This window comes from Papio anubis, chromosome 9 (assembly GCF_008728515.1).
Source record: "Papio anubis isolate 15944 chromosome 9, Panubis1.0, whole genome shotgun sequence".
Classification (NCBI taxonomy): Eukaryota; Metazoa; Chordata; class Mammalia; order Primates; family Cercopithecidae; genus Papio; species Papio anubis.
Genome location: NC_044984.1, coordinates 39,889,236 through 39,916,114, shown reverse-complemented (window position 1 = coordinate 39,916,114; position 26,879 = coordinate 39,889,236). Strand labels below are relative to the sequence as shown.

General features: G+C 36.0%; 1 pseudogene; it reads right to left on the bottom strand.

Moving 5' to 3' along the window:
• Nucleotides 1–22,220: 22,220 nt before the first annotated feature.
• LOC101014204 lies at nucleotides 22,221–26,023 on the bottom strand (annotated as a pseudogene).
• Nucleotides 26,024–26,879: the final 856 nt, after the last annotated feature.

The window sequence follows — 26,879 nt, the reverse complement described above, 5'->3', positions numbered from 1 at the left end:
TTTGATCACACAACGAAGGAGGAGCCAGGAATTATTCCCAGAAGGTTAGTGTTAAACTGCAGATGTTATCTAGGAGCAAAGGAGAATCCTGGGGATTCTATTGATCTCTCATTTTAAGTTGGCAAGCATTGTGGTTTATTATTAGACTAGCAAACTGTTGCCTAGGAAACTGGAAAAGAGAAGAGCTGGGGTTGAGAGGTACGTGTGGGTGGGGAATAAGTTTAGGAGATGTTATTAAATAGCTTGGGGTAGACATGGATCCTCAGGGATGAGCATGGAAGGTTGGCACAACCAGTGCCCACACAATGACCTCGTTGTGGCTGGATGCCAGACAGGCAATAAAAAAGTTCAAGGACAGTGAGAAGAAATGTCCTGGGTGATGATTTAAAGGCAAAATGTTTCAATGACCTCAAAGGTTTACCTTGGCTATCTTGCTGATCAGAACAACTATCTATTTGAAGAAGTTATATTCATATCTGGAATGATAGCCCCTGAGTACCTCAAATATCTACTATGTATCTGTGAGAATATAAGAATCAAGTTAGAAACGACTGCCTTTGTTCTTCTGCTCATTTTCCCCTTTACATTCCCCTTACATGAAGGAATTCACGGTAGCTATACACACATTGCTATAGCAGAATTGGATGGGAACAGATTTATACCTACACAAATTCATTGTTGTCCAGAAGTTAACCATGGCAGTTGTGAAACTGACATGTCTTTGGACTAGGGTTGCCAGATTTATCAAAATAAAACAAAACAAAAGAGGATGTCCACTTGAATTTGAATTTCATATTCAAAATTTTACTGAGTGCCTATATTTTATCTGACAACCTTACTTTGGAACCAGTGAGGAGTACCTTTTTCTCATCGAGGAATTTGTCATATTTATATAGAAAGCAACTAAAATTGATCACTGCATATTCAATTCATGAAACAATTACTCAACACTTTCTTTTTGTGAAATATTGCGCAAGCTGTGGGGAAGCTGAGCATGATTAAAATACGATCACTATTTCACATATTCTCATAATCTAGTGGGAAAAGGCATTTATGTAAATATCAATAGAATGAAGCAGAAGGGAATGTGTCAAGTGGGTTGTTTTAAGACTACAGAGGAAGGAGTAGGATTTTGAAGAATAAGTGGGATCTCTGTCAAGGGAGAGGGGAGAAAGGACATTTGAGGCTCAGTGAACAGTAATTATGAGCCAAGCTTGTAGAAATGAATGCTCACAGCCCATGTTTGAGGTAAGTAGACCAGTATTTGGAGTAGAAAATGTACACAGAAATGTAGTGGAGTTATGCTGCAAAAGGTAGGTTACGGCTAGGTGGAGAAGGGTCTTGAATATCACACTAATTGCGAAACCTTTATTTAATGAAGACAGAGGTGAATAAGTAGGAAGAGCCTAAAATAATTCTATTATGTGAAGAGCATAATCCATCCTGTGTTTGAGGATGACAACTCCGTAGCAATGTAATGATGGATTGGTGAGGCAAGAGTCTAGAGGCAGGGAGTAAGCTAAGTAGGGTGATGGCAATTATTGCCAAAGAGGAATTGTGCTCATCATTTTAATAAAAATTAATCACTGTCTCTTTAATGTACTGAACATCCTACTTTCTGGTTTTGAAGTGGAGTAAGAGCCACTTCAATACCCCTTCTGTTTTTGATCCGAGCCACTGAAGTCACATTGGCCCAAGCCTGCATTTCTCTCCCTGTAGCTGGCTGCTCCATGGATTGCAGGCTACAACATTCTCCTACATGTCTAAGAAGTGCACAGGATGCTACTTGGGATACCAAATGTCCCTGTACCTCTATAGATTGCGAACTTGAACTTACCACTATGTTCCCAAAGTAAAAGGAAGTGCATGATTGTGATGCTTACAGGAACTGGGGGAAGCATGAATAAATTAATCACCAAGAACTTGCATCCACACATTTTTGATTTGGGGTTCTTGCTAGAAATGACAAGTTTATGTTACTATTAAAAATATAACCTCAGGTCAGGAGCGGTGGCTCATGCCTGTAATCCCAGGACTTTGGGAGGCCAAGACGGGCAAATTGCTTGAGGCCAGGAGTTTGAGACAAGCCTGGCCAACATGGTGAAATCCCCGTCTCTACTTAAAATACGAAAAATTAGGTGTGATGGCACATGCCTGTAATCCCAGCTATTAGGGTGGCTGAGGCACGAGAATTGCTTGAATCTGGGAGGCAGTGGTTGCAGTGAGCCAAGATCATGTCATTTCACTCCAGTCTGGGTGACACAAGAAGATTCTGTCTCAAAAAAAAAAAAAAAAAAAAAAAGATAACCTCAGAGTAATGGTAATGTTGTCTTTATTTAAACTGAGTTTCTTTATTGACCACATTTGTATCTGTAATTCAGAGAGATAAAGCAAATCAATACCCATAATTATAACTAAAATTCATTAACTGTTATTTAATATTGAATATTTTCTAGTCAGTGTATTAAGCATTTTATATGACTTATTTAATTTTTCCATTGACCCTATGAAAGGATTAGAGATGTTATTAAGAGGCAATACATAAAGAAGAACAATGAAAGAATCATAAACATTATTAAAATTATAAAATGTGTCAAAAGCATGCACATTATTTTTTAAAGATGCCATTTTTACTTAATAATTTTGTACAGATTAAGAAGTGATAACATCAAATATTAGTTCTGATACAGTCCCATGTACTTCTGGGAAGACAAAAATTAGTAAGACTTCTGGAAGGCAATTTTTAAAATAAGTTAAATGTTCATGCCCCAATGATCTAGAAATTATTTGTGAGGGAATTTGTACCAGAGAAATAATTAGAAATGTACACATAGATTCTTATCTAAGGATGTTGATTATAATATTATTATTGGGAAATAAAAAATATCTGAATGTTTAACAGTAAGAGATTTGGGAATCATTTTTTAATTCCATTTTTTAATCATTTGTCAAGATGTTGTATTCATTCTTCACATTTCCTTGGAAAAATAATATTAAGACATTTTTAAAATGGTCTTCATTTAATTAAGACATCACAGAATATAATATAATATTTTTAAAAATATTCAAATTTCTTTATTTTTCTTTATTCTCTACTATATTATATTGATATATTGGAAGAATCAATATGGCTTAAAAGTTTAGCAGTTAACTTTTTGTCTCCTTAATTAGAATTAATAGTCTTCACAACAAAACATAAATTTAAAGAATTATCATTACATAATAATCCCCGTATTTGTATCCATGTAATTCAATCCATCAGAAAAGTGTTATCATATTATTACTGAATTTTCTCTTTGAGTATTTGTCCACAGGCTTGATTCAGGCTGTAGCAAGCGAATGTTTGCTTTTTTCCTCCCCTTTTAACATCTGCTTTATTTTTGAGTGAGAAAAGAGAAGAGATTTGAGCATCTAGCCAGCCCATCAAAAATTTCCCCGTTTAAATAAAATACAAAAGAAATAATCATCTTGAGGTCTCTTGCTGCTTTAATTTAATTTTATCCTGTAAATTCTTTAGATTTTATTTTTTCTGCAAACTAAAAACTTGGTTCCATTTTGTAAAGTCTAGTGGGCTCCCCGTCTAAATTTTTCTATCCACCTGATAGTCACAAGAACTCCTGGTTAGGATTAAGAACTCCTGGTAAGGATAAAGCCAGGAAGCAGTTTTTAACTACAACAAATTGAAACGTTTGCACAAGGAAGTGTTGCTTTTATAAGTGATGGGAAACTTCAAATTTGATTACAAGCAACCTTTGGCTTCCTATCTGTTCAACAATAGGCCATGTTGTTAAGGGCAATTTCCATGCACAGCATGTGGGTCCCATTTTTTCATCCTTAGACATGGTTGTTTACTGTTCAGCACTGTTTATGCATTTTAATCAGGCTTTTTCAGTCTCCCTTAATAAATCACTACAAAGTGAATGTACCAAAACAAGAACTATTATGCAGTATTGGTTGCCCTTACACATTATTTGCTGCCCTGGAGTTTTACTCAGTATCCACATTTTGAAAAATAATGACAGCAAGAAAAAAATCCATATCCAAAAGTGTTATATTTAGAATTGCAACATTTCTGGCTAAATGCCCTCTTTGAGCTCCATTCTTTAACAGTAGGAGCCTGACTTTAAAATTCAGTTCAAGCAAGAATGACTTAACAATTGGAACCTGCCATCGGTCCTTGGGACTGAAAGTCTTTTTGATGGGATGAAGCTGACAGCCTAGTTCCTGCTTGGCAGACATTCACATGAAATGAGCCTGTATTAGTATAGATAAATGTTTAGACATTCAGGTATCTTTCTGTCTGAGAACAGTATTACTGGTTAAGGCAATGGTAAGCAGAAGAAAAAGGAGTTTTCAGGCACTTATGCCTGAATGAGAAAGGACAATGACTTGTTAGCATCATCTGGCAAGCAGGCAAAAGAAAGTTTGATCTCTCTCTTCCCTTTTTAAGGCTAAACTTTCAGTAGCTTTTAAATGAACTAAGAATAAAGCACATTTTTTCCCTCCAAATATTTTTTGTCATTAAATTAATGCATTTTCTTAACTTTGGTTTCTATCATCAAAGTCTGATTATTACTAAGCTATGATATTTGAAAGCCCAGGCTAGAGGAAAGAATGCCCTGAATACTGGATCACTGGATCCAGTATTGTTGTAGTGATACATAAGAGTCACTAGAAAATTAATAGCATATGTATGTATTATAATTTGAGGCTCAGGGGAGAGTTCAGCAAATACAGGAATTATAGGAAAATATTTTAAGTGAATGGATAGTTCCCAAACCAAGTAATTATTTGGAAATACCCATGCTAAACTGCATTGCAAAACATCTTGTATTACCCTTTGACATCACTATAAAATCCTCTGGAGGTGCTTTGTATAATTCTCCGCACAAACTCAGCTAGCCAAAGTGCTGTTTTGGATGTATCCTGGAGAAAATAATTCAGGAGTAAGAAACATATTGTTATGTGTTTAATTAAGAGGTAGATACAAGTGCTGGAGGACTTTTTTCTGAAAGTATTTATCATGAAAGCAACAGGCACACTTTTGGAGGTGTTTTCATTTTAATTCCTGCACAACTAATAGTGTAGCACAAAAATATTCCATCTGAAAAATATGAGCTTGGCATTTAATTTGTAAGTTTTCTAAACTGTATCCAAATATCCAGAAATTTACCCTTCACCCATTCCTTTTTGCCCACAAATTTGTAATTCTTTTTCTTTTTCAAATTTTTTTCTGCAATCCAGGCTCTCAAGCTTTGATTTCTTTCCTCATAGTGCCTCCTAATGCTATTGGTTGCATTAGGATAAGGTGTCCCGTAAATGTAATCTTTGCACGACAACTTCATTTAGTCTTTCATAAATTCATTATAATTCTCTTTATTTCTTAATCCATAGTCCTTTGAGGCATAAACTTTTACGTTAACTCCTAATATTGATTCTCCCTTCCTCCTTAGTGGATAAACACTAATTTTAGCTGGGCACATTTTGCACAGGTAAAGAACCACATTGACCAGTCTTTCTTGTGGCTAGGCATAATGATGTGACTACGTTCTGGACAATAAAATGTAAGAAGTATTGTTTGGGTCCTCCGAAAAGACTTTTTAAGAATAAGGAGAAATGCTCTCTCTTCAACCCTTTTATTCACCTGCAAATCCAATTGCCTGGAATATAGGTGTTACGTTGGAGCTCTAACAGCTGCAGGGACCTTGAGGATTAGGATGACATCCTATAGATGAAGGAATAGTAAGCTGTAAAGAACCTTGACTCTCAGGGAACTTTATGTAGCTGTCATTCCAGTCCTGAGCTATGTTAGTTTTGCCTGTTATACACAACTGAAATAATCCTATACCCTAACCCAAGTATGAGAAAAAGTATGGAGGGTTTGACATGGGCTAGCTTCTAGGACCTGTTGAGGCTGGGGGGCTCTGATAAGCACTTTGAGTTGGGACTCTAAGGGGCTTTGCTTTAAAAAGAAAGGTGAACTATAAATAATCCAGCACTCCCATTTAGGATCTAGAAATATCAGTTATTGAAATTGAATAAAGGTCATTCTGGATTGCTAGCATCTGAAAGTGCCGACAAAAGCAAATGAAAATCCTCACTAGAGAAAGTAACATTATCCTATGTGTCAAATCACTTCACAAACAAATTTTTATATACAATTTGCGGTATGCAATCCAAGATAACCTGATATGTAAGTAGACTAGTTTGCCTAAAGACAATCATCAGAAACTACAAACAATAAAAATAGTACTGTAGGAGCTCCAGATATTAAATTAATAATATATATATATTTTGAGATGAAGTCTTGCTCTGTCACTCAGGTTGGAGTGCAATGGTGCAATCTTGGCCCACTGCAACCTCTGCCTCCTGGGTTCAAATGATTCTCCTGCCTCAGCCTCCTGAGTAACTGGGATTACAGGTGCCTGCCACCATGCCTGGCTAATTTTTGTATTTTTAGTAGAGATGGGGTTTCACCATGTTGACCAGGCTGGTCTTGAACTCCTGACCTCATTACCTGCCCACCTTGGCCTCCCAAAGTGCTGGGATTACAGGAGTGAGTCACTGTGCCCAGCCGAAAGATTGTTTTAAAATAACTTGCTTGCCAAGTACAAGGAGATAAAAATAATATTCAAAAATTTCAGTTGAAAGCTAGAAACAATAAAAAATGTTATAGCACATTTGATCCCTCCAGAAGACCTTTATCCAAATAGAAATTTTAAAAGTAAAAAATATAATATAATATAAAATGTAATAATCAAAATTAAGAAATTAGTAGATAGATTAAATAGCATATTAGATACAGATGAAGAGAGAATTAGTGAACTGGAAAAGAGGTCAGGATAAAATATCCAGACTTATGATGGAGAGGTAAGACAGAACCCAGGGCAAAAGAGAAAGACAAACAAAACCCATAAAGGATAGAATATAAAGTATAAAGATTTAATCTCCATTTAATTGGAATGCCAGAAAGAAACAAGAGAAAATGGGAAGAAGCAATGTTTGAAGATAGAATAACTGAATTAACAAAAAATTACTGAAAGACAGCAAATCATAGATTCAAGGGGTTCTATAACTGGATTCAGGATAAACAAAATTATACCCATGAGGCACATCATGGTGAAACCAAAGAAAAACAATGAAAAAGACGAAAAACAGGAAGAAAGGAGGTTATTATGAAAGAAATAACAGCCTGAGAGCTGATCTCTCAACAGAAACAATTAGGCCAGAAGATAATAGTATGACATTTCTAATTTGCCAAAGTATAATTTTTTTACCCAATCAAAATATACTCCCAGAGTAAAGATAAAATAAATAAAAATGAAGTGATTTACTACCAGCAAATCCCATAGAGAATGCAACCAGAAACATATTCTTCAGGAACAAGGAAATGATACCAAATAGAAAGTGATTAAGGAATGGAAGAAAACAAAAGAAATGGTAAAAATTCAGATAAATATAAATAAATACTAACTAAATAAAACAATAATATTCATCACGTCTTATGTAGTTTAAAATGTACATATAGAATTAAAGTATATGACAATGATAGCATGTAAATTGGGAGGAGAGTAAATACTGTTAAAGTATTCCGAAGTATTTTCCTTTTAAGGAAAAAAAAGGACAAAGCCACAATTATACTAAGTAACTGTTACAAAAAGTAAACCAAACATAAAACAAACAAACAAAAAATACAGAATATTCAAGCAATACAGTCAATAATCTAGACAAAATGGAAATAGATGTAACACTACCCTACATGATACACATCATTTTCAATAATGTACAAAATGTTTACAAAGATTGACTATCTACTGGACCATAAAGCAAGTCTCAACAAATTTCAAAGGATGTTTTCTGACCCAAATCCAATTAAGCTAGACAGAAATGACAGAAAAAATGTGAAAATCCCAACATATTAGGCAAATAAAAATACACTTGTAAATAATCCATGGGTCAAGGAAGAAATTACACTGGAAATTAAAAAAACTACTCTGAACTAATTCATAACGAAAATCATACAAATAAAAACCTACAGTAAAAAGCAGTGCTTAGGAAATATGTAGTCTGAAATGCAAATACTTAAAAAAAAAAGGTTGAAATTAATGAGCTGAATCTCTATTTCAAGAAGTTAGATGAATAGCAAAATAAAATGAAAGAAAGTAGAGAGCAGGAAATAATAAATATAAGAGCAGAAATTAATGAAATAAAAAACAAAAACACTTACTAAGAAGAAAAAAGTAGACATAAATATGTTAAGAATAAAAAGAGCACGTTACAAACCACAGAGATATTTAAAAAATAGGAAGAAGATATCATAAATAATTTTATGCCACTTTATAAAAAATGAGGTAAAATAAATACATTCTTGGAAAAATACATTTAGCTCAATGCTGACCCAAAAGGAAATAGAAAATCTGAATATTCTCGTAGTTTTAAAAAAATTGCTAATTTTTTAATTTTAAATTTTTCTACAAAGAAAGTTCCAGCTCAGAGAGATTAACTGGCAAATTCTAAAATATGTTTAAGAAAGAGATACTGCCATACTTTCAAAATTATTCCAAAAGATTAGAAATAAAGGGGATACTCTTATGATTTCTATGAACTCATTTTAGCAAGCCAGCATATCCTCAATCCAAAATCTGGCAAGGCTATGACAAAAAAGTAAAATTAAAGCCCAATCTTATTTATAAACATGATGAAATAGCAAGCCAAATCCAGCAATATCTAAAATAGATGATACACTAAGTATGTCATAAGGAACTTGGGTTTCCAGGAATTTTAGATTGAATAAATTTTGGAAGTTAATATAATGTGTCATATTAACAAAATAATGGAGAAAAATCATATGATTATTTCAATAATATAGAAAAATTCAACTGCCATTTGTGATTAGAGAAATATCCCTTAAGTAAATTAGGAATAGGTTTATTGATATACAGTATCTTCAAAATCCTATATATGTCATCATACTTAATGGTGAAATGTTGAAAACTTTCTCTTGAAATAAAAAACAAAGGTGTCTGCTGTCTTGCATCTATTCAATATTGAATGGAAGAATATATTATTCAATATATTTTTATGTGCAACTTATACCCAATTAAATGTGGTGAAATAACAAGGAACATTTTTTTATCTCACACAACAAGAACCTTGGTAAGAAGTTGTGAGTTTCATTGCCTCTTATTCTGTATTTAATAGGGAGCAAAATCTGTCTGAGAATATCTCTGGCAGACTTTCTTCACATCTCATCGACAGGATTGGAGCACAGGCCAATACCTAACTTCAAGGGAACGCAGGAAAATAGCTGGTATTTTTGGCCTCTCTAGGGGTGTGAAGGCTCTGTGAACCAGAAAAAGACAGAGAAGAATAGGTGAAGAATGTTATTTGTGGAGGGAACAATAGTGTCTGTCTTAGAGAGCTTAAGTAACTCACCCAAGGTCACACTTTTAAGGAAGTGGTAGAGCTGGATTTGAACCCAGGCAGCCTGACTGAAGACCACACTCTGAACTCCTATGCATTTACAGCCTAGTATGTGACTTTGAAAGCAAGGCCTCGCAACTATAACTTAATTTTCCACCCAGAACCATAAAATAATGTGGGTATATTGACTTTTAGTGCTACCCTCAGAGTCTTCATAGTACTCTATTAAAGATTTACAGTAATTAATTGACAATCACTGGGAAGTTAAATAAGCTAAAATTCATCTGTTTTCCACATAAAGTTTTTAATTTCACATATAATTATTTTAGAAATAATTATTTATAACATTTGGGAATTTAGAAATCAAATCTACCATGGGTGTTTGAAGGAATGTGAGAACAGCTCATCAACTCTGAAAAGCAGTTATATGCATACAAATCATATAAAAGGTTTATAATAAGAAGATTAAGTATCTCTAAGCAGAAAAAAAAAACATAACATACCAAGACACGTTTAAAAATAAAATAGGCACATCTTAAAATAAATCCTTTCAGCAAAGTAAAAATAGTAAAATATGCTTATTTAGGAAAAAAGTTTCTAAATTGTTAAATCATCATTTTTACTTTATAATGCATTTTAAATTATATACATACGAAAAATTCCATTATAACAAAATAATTTCACCTACCACCTGGTTGTAATAAACTCAGATGCAGTTGATTCAAAATGTACTCAAATAGTTTTAATTATTTAAATAAAAATTTGTTTTTTTAAAAGATTTATTTTATTTTTGTAGATATGGGATCTTGCTTTGTTGCCCAGGTTGGTCTAAAACTCCTGATTTCAAGTCCTCCCACCTCGGCTTCCCAAAGTACTAGGATTACAATCGTGAGCCACTGCACTTGGTCGCAATAATTTGTTTTTATAAATGTGGGTGTCTTTAGTATTTATACACAAAATAGCTTTGTGAAATTAAGGTACCCTTGACTGGAGCCATTACTATAAAAGCAGTCTCTTGATCTCCATATTCCATAATTGTATCTTTATATTTTTAAAAAGAGCATGTGAAAACTAGGTTTCTAGTGTTCAGCCCAACTTGGGCAGTATTTTATTTATAAGTCTTGCATGGATACTTTCATAGTTGACAATTAAAAAGTGACTTTTCACAGCCTTAGGCTGTTTATTCCCCAGAAGACACTGGCTGGGCTAGTTTGGGATTGGGGAGAATGAGGCAGAGGCAACAGGTCCTCCTCTATCTGGGTCTTCTATGGGTAATCTTTACCACCATCTTGGACATAGTGCTGAAGTCTGGAGGCCTCAGGGGAAATCAAGCAGACAATTTAATTACTTACATTTCTATTGACCTTTGAGTGCAGTTCTAGGTACTATGGAGAGTATGGGCCACCCCATATTTGCAGTTCAGGAGCTCAGAATCTATTGTGGGAGAAATAATTATACATAAATGAACAGGTAAATAGCAGAATATGGTAGCAATTATATCAATAGAGGTATATGGAGAGATGCATACTGACTGGGTGAGAATATGGGAAAATTTATTTAGAGGAAGCAGGAGAGAGGAGGGATAAATCCTTATTAAGCAGAAGGATCAGTTTGAACAAAGGTTTATAGGACATATTGGGGCAGCAGTGTATCTGGTGGGTGGAAGATTTTAAATGTAATAGGTGGAGGATTGCAGGGAAGTGTGGCTGAGATCACACTAGAAAGGCAGAGAAATCCCCTACTTAATCCCTTTTATGCAATACTTCCCCATTCAAGTCATTCCAAGAAGTATAAACTCTTAAGGTCTTCCTGCATTGCCTGGACCTCTACTGTCACTGTATATGCAACAATCCAACCCAAATTCCACCTGTCACGGAACCCCAAATCCTTCCAGTACACCCTGTGGAGTTCATTGTCTTCAGCAAAGTCCTCTGTACCCTCAAATTCTTCCTTTGAAAGCTCCCTTCACCTACTTGCTCTAACCAAAATCTAGTACGCCCTTAAGAACACAGCATCACTTGAGTCTTCTCTGGGCCTGAGTATGGGATAGGTGCCTTTTCACTCCTTATTATTGTTTCCCAACCACTGTTCTTACCTCCTTCTCAATTTTTTTCTCTTCTTTTGAAGAACTATATTGGATTATCATCCTTCACTCTACCATGCTGCAGGCATCCACAATCCTTCTGGTCACTTTTCCCTATTCGTTGAAGATTAGAATACATCCCTTATTGCTTTTTAGATGACTGCATGTGGCTCATCATTATAATCACTCCCTTCCATCTAACCTCAGCTTCTCTCCTCTCTCTCCCCTAGTGACACTCACTGGCAAAACGTGAACCATGCTTCAGTCCATCCCTCTGCCTTCTCTGGTCTTGTTCCTGGTGTAATTAAACTCAGAGCCATACAGGATGCTCTCATTTTAAACTACAACCACAAACCTTAAGCAGAAGTAGGATCCCCAACTTTTACCAAACCGGTTCCCTTTTTCATTCTCTGAGAAAACAAATTTAACATAATTTTGAATTTAAAAAAAATAACATAATTTTTTTCTTTTCAAATATAACACTACCTCCATCTTGACTCACTCATTGTTGATATCATTTCACTAAACAGAAAAGTAATTGGTTAAGAACTTTATTATTTTCTCACTGACTAATCTACTAACCCACTGATGTCTATTCTCATACCTGTAGTCTCTGCCTTTCTACCTGTTCAAACAGAAGAATTGTCCATTCTCCTGTATAAGGCCAAATAACCTGGCTGTGTGGGTAAGGATCCAGCTATTTCTGGACTTAGCTCCTGCAATTATCTCTCTTTCTCCTAAAATATCATGTTTTCCTTTGTATGGGGTTATTTTTGTTAGTAGACTGACCCAGCCTCCTTCACATGGATCTTATTCATGTAGAGAGGACAGTCATTAAATTTTTTAAAAAATTATTTACACTGAAAAGAAAATCCTCAGGGTGCTTCGACAGTGAACAACATGGGCTTTAACTTTGGCTGGCTATGAAATTAGAGAGCTCAGGGAAGGCTTCCTGAGGAAGAGACATTCAAGCTGAGACCAGAAAAATAAATGAACATTTTCCAGGTAATGCTGGGACAGAGACAAGGCTTTGAGGCAGAGGGAACAGTATGTGAAAAGGCTCAGAGATGGGAAGGAACATTCACCCTGGAGGAACGAACAGAGAGCAGTAACCTAGTGGACAACTGATGGAGATGAGATTGGCAAGGTTGCCAGGAGTCATATCATTCCAGGCTTTCAAGAACATATTAATAATTTCAGATTCTATCTGGAAAGTGAAATTAAATAAAAAGAAAGAAAATCAATGAAGGGTTTTAAGTAGGGGAGTTATATGGCTAGGTTTATACTTCATAAAAATATTAATCTGGCTCCTGTTGAAAAATAAAAGTATTTCTATTTCTGAAAATATAGGTGAATTAAATATAATTTAAAACCGACTGGTATAAAACAAAAGTTAAAAATTACAGGACAAAATATGACATATTGATTTTAAATACATAGCCTGGGTTTCAGGCAAATTCCTCAATTTGCCTGTTCCCAAAACTTCATCTTTGCAGGGTTGGGCAAATTGTAAGAAGTAGCCACGAAACATCTCTAGGGTAATACTTGTTGAAGGCAAACTATAGTGGATTTCTACAAGATAAAACTCCATTAAAAATGACTTTACAGGCCGGGCGCGGTGGCTCAAGCCTGTAATCCCAGCACTTTGGGAGGCCGAGACGGGCGGATCACGAGGTCAGGAGATCGAGACCATCCTGGCTAATACGGTGAAACCCCGTCTCTACTAAAAAATACAAAAAACTAGCTGGGCGAGGTGGCTGTCGCCTGTAGTCCCAGCTACACGGGAGGCTGAGCCAGGAGAATGGCGTAAACCTGGGAGGCGGAGCTTGCAGTGAGCTGAGATCCGGCCACTGCACTCCAGCCCGGGCGACAGAGCAAGGCTCCGTCTCAAAAAAAAAAAATGACTTTACAATCTAAAGTACTCTTAATAAAATTGCAACACATAAGGAAACAACTAACAAAAGCAAATTTTATGACTCGTAAAGTAACAGGTATAGAGCCTTAGGCTCTTTAGATAATAGAATTATTGATAGAACCTATAAAATAAGTATGCTTAAATTATTTAAAAACATTAGAAAAGAATTAAACATGGGAAATGATCAATACATTATTAAAATACCCAGGAAGATTTGAAAAGAGAACTAGTAGAACATCTAGAATTAAAATAGGAAATGTAAGCATTTCAGTAAGAGTTCCACTAGTTCAAATTAAACGGCAAATTAAACAGCTGAAGAGAGGAATAGTGTCTTGAATATAGAGATATGGAAATTACCCCAAAGGCTTAAGAGATAAAAATATAAAAAAGAAAATGAGAAAAATGAAAAACAGAGCAAAAGATCTAGAATTGGTCTAATAGGATTTGAATAGAGAGAGACTAAAGAATGGCTGCAAGAGAAGCGATGTTTAAGGAGATAATAGCTGAGAATTTTCCAAAATTACTCAAGTATATGAATCTTTAGATTCAGGCTCTGAAGAATATATTAATGATATGTTCTGAGGAAGTTCTGAGGAAGATTTTTTAAAGGAAAAAGAGTAATCAGTAGATACATCATAGTGAAATAGAGATCTTAAAAGCAACCAAGAAAACATTACCTACAAAATAATAACAATTAGACTTATGGCACACTTTACACCAGCAGCAGCAGAATCCAGAAGACAATGGAATGATACCTCCAAAAGTTTAGAGAAGACTATTGTAAATCTAAAATATATGCACAGCTCAACTATCATTCAAATTCAACAATGACAGCAAACTGAAGACATTTTTAGTAAGAATTGCCACTCATTGAAAAAAAGGATGTACTTCATAAGGATAGACTATAAATATAGAAAAAAGTTAATGATATGTGAGAAGGAATAGTAAGTTAAGAAATTTGTAGCTAGATGAGTATATGTAAGTAATCATCATATTAAGGGTATAAAAACAATATAGAAATAACTGCAGAAAGGTAACATGTGAGTAGAATTGTATTTAGAGGCAAATTGTTCAAAACAACTGTAGAGATATGCAATAACTTTAAACTAGTGTTAAAATGTTGAGATTAGCCATTAAAAGAATAGAAATAGAGTACATATCTTTTGGTCTAGTGGAGAAGGAAAAAAGAATAAATAAAACATTAATTTAATAGTAGTCAAGAAAGAAGGAAAGAGAAAGCATAATAAAGGGTAAGTAGAAAAAAATGAAATTATAGAAACAAATTGAAAATATAAGCAATCACATTGAATATAAATGAGATTATTCATTAATTAGAAGACTGACATCATCAGAGCAAATTTTTAAATTACAGTTATAGCTAAAACATACATCTAAAACATAAGGACACAGGACATTTAAAACTAAGAATATGTAAGAATATACAAAGAAGGTAATAATAATACAAACAAAACTGTTACTGTATTAATAATAGCCAAAACAGATTTAAAGATAAAACATTATGAGAAGAAATATAAATTACAAATTTGTATATACAGTTACGTGTTGCTTGTTCTGAGAAATGCCTTGTTAGGGGATTTCATCATTGTGGGAACATCCTAGAATGTACTTACACAAATCTAGACGGTATAGTCTGCTACACACCTAGGCTATTTGGTATAGCCTATTGCTTCTAGGATGTAAATCTGTACAGCATTTTGCTGTACTGAATACTACAGGCAATTGTGACACAATGGTAAGAGTTTGTATACCTAAACATATCCAACATAGAAAAGGCACAGTAAAAATATGGTATTATAATCCTGTGGGACTACCATTATATATGTGGTCTGCCATTGACCAAAACATCATTATGTGGTACCTGACTGTAGGAATATGTGTGTGTGTGTGTGTGTGTGCGTGCGCGCACACGCACACACTTTCTTTTGGCCAACCAGAGAAGAAAATGCTCCTGGCCAACACTTCATGTAGTACTGAATTAACCCTTCAAATAAGGTAAAACACTCTATATCTCAGCCAAAATAAAAGGCAGCCTGGCTATTTAAGATGGACTCAGGGAATAGTTGGGAATTGTCTCCTTAATCACCCCCAGCTGTGGAGAATCTTCTAATCTATTCTTAAGTACATTTATCTTCATGTATTTGTGTCACAGTTTTTCTATGTCTGTTGTTCAGTGTCTCAAATACTTTGACACAGCCACTTTTCTGAAAAATGACTTAAATTACTCCAGAGAAACACAGGATAATATCACACTGATCAATGCTCAATCTAAAAATTAGTCCTCCACAAACCAAGTCTTGAATCAACAACCATAGTAAAATCTGGAAAACTCTTGATTATCTCTTCCATAGCTCTAGATGAATGAGAAACCAAAGAAAGAACTGAGAATTAAAGTTTCCACAAGCATTTTCTAAGACAGATAGTTCTGAAACCGTGGTAACAGTCTGAAACCTGTTCAATATGTGAACAATAACTCCCCTTAGTCAACACACTTTTGAAAGTCACACAAACAGGATCAGCAACCGGCTTCTGAGAGCCACCTAGTCAGGGGCAGATTCACTCCAAAAATGTCACATACCTCAAGTGCCAACAAACCAACCACTGTCTTACCTAAGTAGTCACACTACTACTATAGATGATGTCAACCCACTGATGCCTTGGAAAGTCAGCCCATCCCTGAACTCCATGCTGCAAAAACAGCCATGTGAGATCAACAGTCTCCTGTGCTCTGAGAGACCATACCTGACCAGCAATAAACACAGCTCTTTGTCTCTTTTTTTGAGAAATGGTCTTGCTCTGTTGCCCAGGCTGGAGTGCAGTGGCACAATAACAGCTTACTGCAGCCTTAACCTTCTGGGCTTAAGCCAATCCTCCTACCTCAGCCTCCCAAGTAGCTGGGACTACAGGCTTATGCCACCACGCTGGCTAGTTTTTGTATTTTTAGTAGAGTCAGGGTTTTGCCATGTTGCCCAGACTGAGCTCTGTCTTTTTATGTCAGATATTGAATGGTGGTGTCATCATGCTTTGATGAAATAATTTCCTTATATATCATACTATCCATAATTGCCAATGAATTAAATATTTACATGTGAAAAACAGAAAATTTAAACTTTTGTGGGAAAGTATGAGACAACAGTTAATACCTTAGGTTAGTTAAATATTTCATAAATCAGGTTTCAGTCATAAAGGAAAATAAGGATATTTCCATCTTATAAAAATTCAAAGCTCACCAATGCAGCACCTCATTTGGATGTATTTGGAGTCTTGGAAGCTTGACTGCCCCATGTTCCCCTACAAATGGACCCTGAAAGCTTGTTTGGAGGTTCTAGCAGGAGAGCGCAGCTACTCTTATATCCTTGACTGAAGACTGTCCTCCTCTATCGGGGATGGTTGTCCTCTTTGATGGTCATTCTGTTCAACTGAGCGTGCAGCTTTGGGAGCGATCCACATGAAATGGTGAGGGAAGAAGGGGACACCCACCTAGCCAGCCAATTCAGCCAAATCAACCCTGGCTATCAACGGGGTGACAGATGCCACAGCCAGACAGCCCTCACATCTGACAATTGTATTTTGATATAAAAATTTATGTGGTTTGCCAGTCAGAATGGCCATTATTAAAAAGTCAAGAAACAACAGATGCTGGTGAGGTTCTGGAGAAACAGGAATGCTTTTCCACTGTTGGTGGGAATGCAAATTAGTTCAACCATTGTGGAAGTCGGTGTGGTGATTCCTCAAAGATCTAGAACTAGAACTACCATTTGACCCAGCAATCCCATTACTGGATATAAACCCAAAGGAATATAAATCATTCTATTACAAAGATACATGCATGCATATCTTCATTGCAACACTATTCACAATAGCAAAGACACGGAATCAACCTAAATGTTGATCAATGATAGAGTGGTTAAAGCAAATGTGGTTCATATACACCATGGAACACTATGCAGCCATAAAAAGGAATGAGATCATGTCCTTTGCAGGGACATGGATGAAGCTGGAAGCCATTAGCCTTGGCAAACTAACAGGAACAGAAAACCAAACACCGCATGTTCTCACTTATAAGTGGGAGTTGAGCAATGAGGACACATGGACAGAGGGAGGGGAACAACACACACTGGCGCCTATTTGGGGGTGGGGTGGTAGAGGGAGAACATTAGGAAAAGTAGCTAATGCATGCTGGGCTTAATACCTAGGTGATGGGTTGATAGGTGCAGCAAACCACCATGGCACACGTTTACCTGTGTAACAAACCTGCACATCCTTCACATGTATCCCAGAACTAAAAGCAAAAATTAAAATTTTTTTTAAAAATCTGTGGTTTCTATTGATAGAAGTACTGATAATTCCACTGTGGTTTGTCGCCCATATGTTTTATGAAAGAAAATGCTTGTCTCAAGTAAAGTTTAGTGAAAAGAAAGATGTATATTTTTCCTGTCCAAGTTCATGGACCCCTCTGAATTACACACAAAATTCCAATGGTTCTGTGGACCTCAGGTTAAGAATCAGGTTCAGACAGAAATCTGGACTAGAGATATTTGAGATTCTCATCATGAAGATAGTGAGTAAAGCCATAGGGATAGACGTAATTGTACATAATAATTAGAAAGGGAGTTCCTAAGGAACACTAATATTTAAGATACAGGCAGAGGAAGAGACGGCAGTAAGAGAAAACGAGATGTAATGTTAGAAAAGTAAGAGTAAAATTAGGAGAGACTGAGGTCACAGAAGTTATAGAAGGGAACAGTTTCAAGAGAAGGAAATGGTTATCAGTATCACCAGTGTAAGAGAAATTAAGAAGACAAGGACAAAGAGTGATCCCTTAGATTTAGCAAGGGAGACCACGGATGGCTTAGACAAGAACTGGTGTCTATAGGGTGGAAGAGGAAGAAGTCAGCAATACCTTGAGGGATGAATGGGAGAAAGAAGAGACAGAAAGTAGACAACCCTTTCTAGAGAGTTAACCTTAAAGATGCAAAGAGAGAGAAATGGAGTGATTGTTAGAGGAGATCTATAGGGTCAAGAAGGAGAAACTCAAATATGTTTAAATGCAGGTAGAGAAGACCCCATAAAGAGTGACAGATTAAGGTACATGTGATGGTTAAGTGTGCAGACTCTGGGATCTCACTGTCTTGCTCCACGCCACTTTTTATTTGTGTTCTTTGGATAAATTTCACCTTTTGTAAATGGAGATAAAAACAGCACCTATCTCAATAGGATTATTCAGAGGATTTCATAAAAAGTGTATAGAACAGTGTAGGGTACATAGTAAGCCTCAGTAAATGTCAGTTATTTCTATTTGTGTATTTTAAAAAGAGATTATTGATGATAAGTCCCTGAGGGGGCAGTAGGGATTGATGTTTGGGTCATCTATTGCTGTGCAATAAACTACTGCAAAATTTGGTGGCTTAAAACACAGTTCATTATTATCCCTCATGCTTTTGTGTATTGACTAGGCTCCGCAGAATAGTTCTCTTGGGGTCTCATGCTGTGACCATTAGAATGGTATCTGAGGCTGTAGCCAACTGAAGGTTCAATAGGATTGGACATTGAAAATGGCTCATTCACATATCCATTGCCTTGATGTGTCTGTCTGTTTCATGATGATACTCAGCCCGCTTTCCCTTCTCTAAGAGGCTCATTCTCCAGAGCCTCTTCATGTGGCCTGGGCATTTCTTAGCATGGTGATCTGTGGGTAGACACACTTCCCATATGGCCACTTGTTCCAAGAGGCAGGAAGCAGAGGTTCCAGGCCAGTTAAGGGGCTACTCACAGCACAACTGTCCATCAGCAACATCTGGGGTGACTGCAGAAGAGACCGATTCTAATTCTGATTCTGATTCAGAAAGTGTTGAGTGATGCCTGACACTGCATTTTTAGTAAACTCTACACAGGTGGTCCTAATGCACAGCCAGGCTTTTAACATTACAGGGCTAGGAAACTAGAGGGGAACATAAATTGCCCCAGTTAGCTCTCAGCATCAACCTGCTCTTACCCTTCCTCATCAAACTTTCCTTTCCTTTTAAATATTATAAATGTCCTTTTTCAATTTCATGGTTCTTTCCTCACTGTGAATCATTCCTTTATTTTAGTACAATATTTCTAAAAGGAGAACACCCCTTTTTTTCTCAGTAATTTGGAACTATCAAATCAAACAAATTCAAAGTTAAACATGGATTTTTACAGAGTTTGCAAATAAATCAAAACTGCAAAACTCAATAGAATTAGGAAACTAGAAAAAAACTGTAGAAATTAATTTTTGTGTATGTGCTTAAAATGTCTATTGTATTTTACATGACACATTCTTACCAGAGAAATGACACTCTAAAACAAAGAGATTAACACATCCAAATCTGGTTCAGAAAGCCAGGATTCATAGCCTTAGAGTAGAGGTTCCCAAAGGATTAACTTTTCTGGGTTTGCTTTATAATTTTGGCAGTAAATGTAAAACATTTAAAGTTCATCTGAAGGGACTATTTTGGTGTAAATATTGGAGAATATGACAAAATTCATGATGCAATATGCATCCTTTTGTTCAAAGCAGTAATTCAGGTCAAATTACAAAATGCAGTAGGCTCCCAATATGAATGAGAGGCACCTGTGACTTTGAGGCAACGAAGATAAAACCAGCTGAAAAGACTCCTGCTCAGCAGCATCAGAGTAATTTCCTCAAAATCTTTCAGTAGTCTCACATTTCACTTTGGGCCAAGCAGCAGAATTGGGAAAGTGGTTAGAAATGATCAATGAGCAAGTAATGCCAAGGAAACTGAATGGCCTAGAAGGAAACTGGGAAGTTTCCCAGTAACAGAAGAAAGTCAGTAAAATAGAGTTTGAAGGTAGAATGCAGGGCACGGAGATGAACAATGCCTGGGGCAAGGCAAAATAATGCACAAAAAGTCAAATAGGGCCAGCCAGAAAAGGCATGTGCAAGAAAAGTAGGACAATAAGAGCATGAGTTCTGCCAGATCGAAATGGAAAACATATTTATACATGTCTTTCAGAGGTGAGCCAGGTTTTTAGAATTTATTTTGAAGACCCAAGAGTATTTGGGGGATGGGGTGGGGGGTGGAGGGAATAGAAGAATATTTAAGAAAGTACAGAATTATAGAAATTTAATTAAGCAATGATTATTGAAGTGGTAGAATAAATTTCTTAACATGTTATTGTACTTTCTTTAAAAAATAAAAGGTTTTTTCTCTTTGAAGAGAAAATAACTCAAGGATTAAGACATAATCCGCCCAAGGCTCTGAGTTGTGAGTGGGTGTTAGGCTGCAGAGGGAATCCACAGAGTTAGCAGCTATTGGGAAATATTTATTTCTCCCTGAGTAATCATGCACCAGCCAGATTTCCAGCAGGTTACTAAAAAGGCTGCAATGATTCTCTAGAGTCTTCTCCTTTCAGTTGAGAAAAGAACCTAGCTCCTCACCATCTCCTTTTTAAAGGTGTCTGAATGTTGAAGCAGGATCTCAGATTACAGCTGATTGCAGCAGTGGGAGGTCAGCTATTCACTCCTGGAGTTCACCAGCCTGAGTTCATACTACAGGAGCTGTTGCTCTCCACCAAGCACAAAGATGTCTCCTGCCAAAGGGAAAAATTTAGCTGACTATGGAGCAACAGGGAAGAACTTCTTTAGACTCTATTGCAGAAGTCCAATTCTTAGTGGAACTATTGTAAGTACAGGCTGTTTTATTAAAAAAAAATGCCTGCCTGTTGTTAAATTTTTAATAAAAATTTTTGTTGATACATACTAATGGTATATATTTATGGGGTATACATTGTGTTGATTTGTCACAGGATTTGAGGAGGCACACTAAGTGGATACACATATTACCACATTACAGAACCATCAAAATAACATAAAATATCTAAAGTCAAATAGAGAGAGGGTGAAAATGAGAGAAATACAAACTTAGAATTGTTACGATAGAGCTCTTAAATTAGCTCAACTTCTTGGCAGCCAAAACATGATGGGCTATGTCATTCTCATCATGGCCTGATAAAATTAAGCACACTAGTTCCTCAGGAAAGACAAGATTTCCTCAGACTCTAAATTCACAGTAGAATAGACTCCACCTCCTAGATAACTCTCAAATTCTCCTGCTCCTATCCTCAGTGTCACAGATCCAGTCCAAAATACCAGCAGCTCTCATCTAGATTACTTTGGCAGTGTCCAGTGTCTTCAGATCCTGGTACAGTCTCCACACCACCACAAGAGTGGTCCTTTTAAAATGCAAATATGATCCTATCTCATTGCTGTGAAGGCAAAATCCAAAATCCTGAGTGCTGCATGCAAGACCCAGCATGATGTGGTTCCAGCCTACTTCTCCACCCTAGTGACAACAAACACTTAGGCAAATGCTCTGCTCGGCAGGATCACATTTCCTTATCGTCTCCCCTTTAATTGCTAGCTCACATTCTCTATTATTTTACACCCGACGTACAGGTTTTACCCATCTGACCCTGAAGTCGTTTGACTTTTTGAGGTTGTTCTTTTTTGGCGGCCAGATTTCAGCACAGGCCAAAGTGTTTTTTGTTTTTTTTGTTTTTGTTTTTGTTTTTTGAGACGGAGTTTTGTTCTTGTTGCCCAGGCTGGAGTGCAATGGTGCAATTTCCGCTCACCGGAACCTCCGCGTCCCAGGTTCAAGCAATTCTCCTGCCTCAGCTTCCCGAGTAGCTGGGATTACAGGCATGCTGGCCTAATAAAATTCAATTATGATTCAGTTTTAAATTTTAGTAGAGACGGGGTTTCTCCATGTTGGACAGGCTGGTCTCGAAATCTCGACCTCAGGTGATCCGCCGGCCTCCGCCTCCCAAAGTGCTGGGGTTAGAGGGATGAGCCACCGCTCCCGGCCTTCCAAAGTGGTTCTTCAAGGAACTTCAGCAAAATGGCCTGAGCCTATTTAGGCATCCTCAATTATTATGCTCTTTTTCTTAAACATGAGTAGCCTCTAATATCTAATTAAGCTGATTAGGGGATATAGAGCTATCCCCATAACTCTACTACCAGGCATGAAAACAAGGGTCAAACTGAATTTTATGATATATTTAAACATTTATGTGCTAGCAGGCAAAGAAACAGTCATATAACGTTTTGTAAACTCCGTGAGGTTCAGCTCTTGGTCCTTCCAAGTTTCTACCCTGTATAAAAGGTTCACTTGAGGAAATGTGACAATGTTCCAACATGAGATGCTAACATCATAGCTCAGTTTAGACAACAATTCTCTAAGTCAGTGATTGAACACAGGACTGATTCAGAATTAAGCCTTCTTTTCCATTCAGGAAGGTATAAGTTTTCATGTAAAAATAAAAATGTTTTTCTCCACCTCTCTAATACCACTTATTTATCCAATGGGAAAAAATAATTTATTATGTCAGTAGTGGTAACTAAAAAACCCTCCAGTGTTAATTGAAGTTAAAGATAACCAAAGTGCTTTTGGTAGCCTCTTCTGGATTACTGGCTTTTGGTTAAATATCAACTAACCAGCCCTGAGGTATGTATAACCTAAAAATAAATTATGCGCCTTTATAGATCCATTTCTTAGGCTAAAGTATTTAAAGTAAAATACTAACCACATTACAGATACATACCATTCCAAAGAACTACAGTAATACTAAAAGATAACTAAAGTAGAACAGAGAAAATGCAGAAAAATGGATTTTTACATCTCTTATACATGCTATCAAGTATAATTTTTTCTCACCTGTATTTTTGACAGAATTCAGAGAGACATCAGTTCAAGACTGAATTCTCAAGCAGATATTCTCCTATGTAGGTTAAAAAATGATCGGTTTGCTTTGTACACCAAATGTACTGGTAGAAAAGTTGATATTTAACTATAAAAATCTGGGAGAATGACTTGTGCTTTTGGTTGAAAAGAGCACTAAATTGTAAGTTGCAAGACTTTCCTAGAGTAGAGGGTTGATATTGCTCAAGGCAGCACAGACATCTGACAGTTTTGGCCTGGGATATTTTAAGGATAAATGCTCTTGTTTGGTCTTGGTGAGAAAAGAAGTTTGCTTAGAATGTCTTATTTTGAACATTACTTCCAATTGGACAATTTGCTATCAAGTTGATTTTTGCAGAATTATTACAGAAATTATTCTGGTTATTACAGAAGTTACTTAGGGCCTACATTTTATCATTATCAACTTCAACATTGACAGCACATCATATGCAATGATGTATTTATCAAATGATTTCTAGGTATAAAGCTATGTATTAGATTATAGGGGTTTACAGAATATGTCAAAAATATGAACTTTGAGGATCTTTTAGTAAAAGTAAATTTAAATTTTGCTTCCTTAAGCAAATGTTTCCTAAGACTCTTATACACAATCTCTATTAAGCAATCATTTGGTGAAGAGGGAAAGTGTATGCAAGAACTGTCTATTCATGACTCCAAAATATGTATTATTTAATTCAAAAAAGTGTATGTATTTATGAGGAAGATTTTTATTAATGTAAAAATAACTATTACACTTTTAATATCACATTAAAAAACAGTCAAATCTGACAGGCTAGATTTATAGATGTTGACTCTCTCCTGCTCCAAAACCATTACACATACATATATTTATGTAAATATTCAGATGTTTGCTATTATGTAGACAAATACCTGGGGGCTTTAATTTATTTCATTTCATTTTATTTGTCTTATACAGTATGATTTCCATTGCTTTAAAAATTATATACACTTGCATATACATATACATATATAGATAGACATGAACTTGCCTTCGTATACATGGAAGATGTCTGGAAAACAATATAAAAAACTGTTAGTGGAAGTTACTTTCAGGAAATAATTTGTAGGTGATGAAGGACTTTGTTTTGCCTATTTTTATTTTGGAAATTAGACAAATATATATGAATGCAAGAGAATAGTTTAATGAGCCAACCTACCATTATCCAGCTTCAGCAATCATGCATTCCTTATTGCTCTTGTTCTGTTTCATTTATCACTTGCCAAACCCTGTGGATTATTTTGTTTTTGTTTTGTTTTTTAATAAAGAATATATTTTATTAGCTTGTACTAACATTATCATATTACAAAGGCAATTTAGGGGAAGACTGCTCCTTTCAATACTTGAATAATCTGAAACAACACATACAGAACTATGCATTTTAAAAAATCCTCATTTGGATAACAAAAAAAGACAAGTTAAACAACAAAAGAACTTCTCCTTTCTCACATATGGATATTGAAGTGGACCTAATTTGTTTTTCATTTTAAAAGCTCCCCAAAACAAAAAGCAGCTTAAAACCTAATTAAAATAAATAAAAAATGTGTTTACTAAACTACTGGTTTACTAAGCTACTGACACCATTTGCTGTTGTTTTGATGCAGGTTCTTCTGTCTGTTTCTTCTCTTGCTCGTTTCACTAGTCTAGTTGCACCATTTTCATCCAGTTCACCATCATTAGCAGATTTAGTTTTTTTAAACTTGAAACGTACTTTTCCTTTAGCAGACCCAGGCCAGACAGCTTAATTACCTGTTCCTCTTCCTTTAAATCTGCAACGTTTTGACTTCTATTTGTTTAGGGATTCTTGTGTTGGTCTTCTAAGATTTTTTTCAATGCTTCTTTTTCCACCTCTCCTTCTAGTACTTCCCAATTCACTTCTTTGTTCCTTAATTGTAGGTTACCATTACTCGTGTCTTTGGCTTTACCCAATACTTCCTTGACATTTACTTTAATTAGAATTATACATCCCCTGTTCTGCTCCTCTGACAAGGTCTATTCATTTTATTTCACCATGATTTGAGAAAAGAATGTGTAACTCTTCTCTACACATCTGATCATCTAAGTCACCTGATAATTTCAGCAAGCATCCAATCTTCTTCTAGATATTTCATTTCAGCATCTTCTTCTAACTTTTGTTTTTCTTCTCACTCTGTTAGCTCTTAATTTAGCTTCCACTTCATTTTGTTCTCTTTCTTCTTCTTCTTTTCTTTTTGTGTGTGTGGCAAAGTAATCTTCCTTGAAAAGTATTAGCAGGTCTGTGCTTTTGTATTTCTGGCCAGGGGTCTCTACAAATTTCTTGGCAGATTCAATGCTACCAAACATAGCAAAAACTGATCCCTTAAATGCTTTATGCAATGTTCCTCTCATCTGAATATTGTACTTGACCTTTATCTTTTAGCCATTCTTTTATGTCATCATGAGTTGCATCAGTTGGGAAGCCGTTGATATAAACAGATCTGTTTTTACATCAGTTTTAGACTCATCAGTCATTTCTGGGAGGGGCTTGCTTGAAGACCTTCTGAATTTAGTTTTATCTTCACTGATTTCCATGAGTTCTGCCTTGGATTTTCTAAGTGCTTCTGCAGTTACAGTAAAGTCTATTATTAGATGACTTGACCTGTTGAATTTCATTATCTTCAAAGGTACCCAGCTTTCAATCATAGTGCACTGCAGCCTCAAACTCCTGGGGTGAAGAGATCCTCCCACCTCAGCCTCTGTAGTAGTTGGGGCTATAGATGTTCACCATAGAACAAAATATGCCAGGGCCGAGTGCAGTGGCTCATGCCTGTAATCCTAGCACTTTGGGAGACCAAGGAAGGAGGGTCACTTGTGGCCAGGAGTTTGAGACCAGTCTGGTTAATATAGTGAGGCCCAGTCTCTCTATATAAATAAAATAAAATATTCAACAACTTCTCCATATCATCAAATACTTAATCGATGTTCAAATTTCCCCAATTACCTCATGCCTTTTTATCATTATTTTATTCTAATCGTGATCCAAGCCAAGTCTATCTGTTGCATTTAATTGATTTAGATCTCTTTTTAATCTGTAACAGTTCCCTCTTTTTTTTTTCTTCATTTATTTAACAATGAAGTCAGTTTTTTGTTGTGTAGAATGTCTCACATTCTGGATTTTAGAGATTGTATACCTGAGGAGTTACTTAATATGTTAATATGTTTCTCTATTTCCTGCATTTCCTGTAGAGGTTTGATCAAAATATATAACTGCCAAGAAATTTGTGTGTGTGTGTATATATATATATATACACACACATATATATATATATATATTTTTTTTTTTTTTTGGGGGGGGTCTCATTCTGTCACCCAGGCTGGAGTGCAGTGGCACAATCTTGGCTCACTGCAACCTCCACCTCCCGGGCTCAAGCGATCCTCCCACCTCAGCCTCCTAAGTAGCTGGGATTACAGGTATGTACCACCATGCCGGGCTAATTTTTGTATTTTTTGGTAGATATGGGGTTTTGTCATGTTGCCCAGGCTGGTCTTGAACTCCTGGACTCAAGTGATTTCCCCCCTCGGCCTCCCAAAGGGATTACAGGGGTGAGCCACTGTACCCAGCCAGATTAAAGATTTATTTCAATGTTTTTTGGCAAAATATATTTCAGAGGTTGGGATCTGGTTAGTCTAGAATGGTCTCAGTCGGATCAATTGAGCTCTACTCCATGTTGTCTCTCC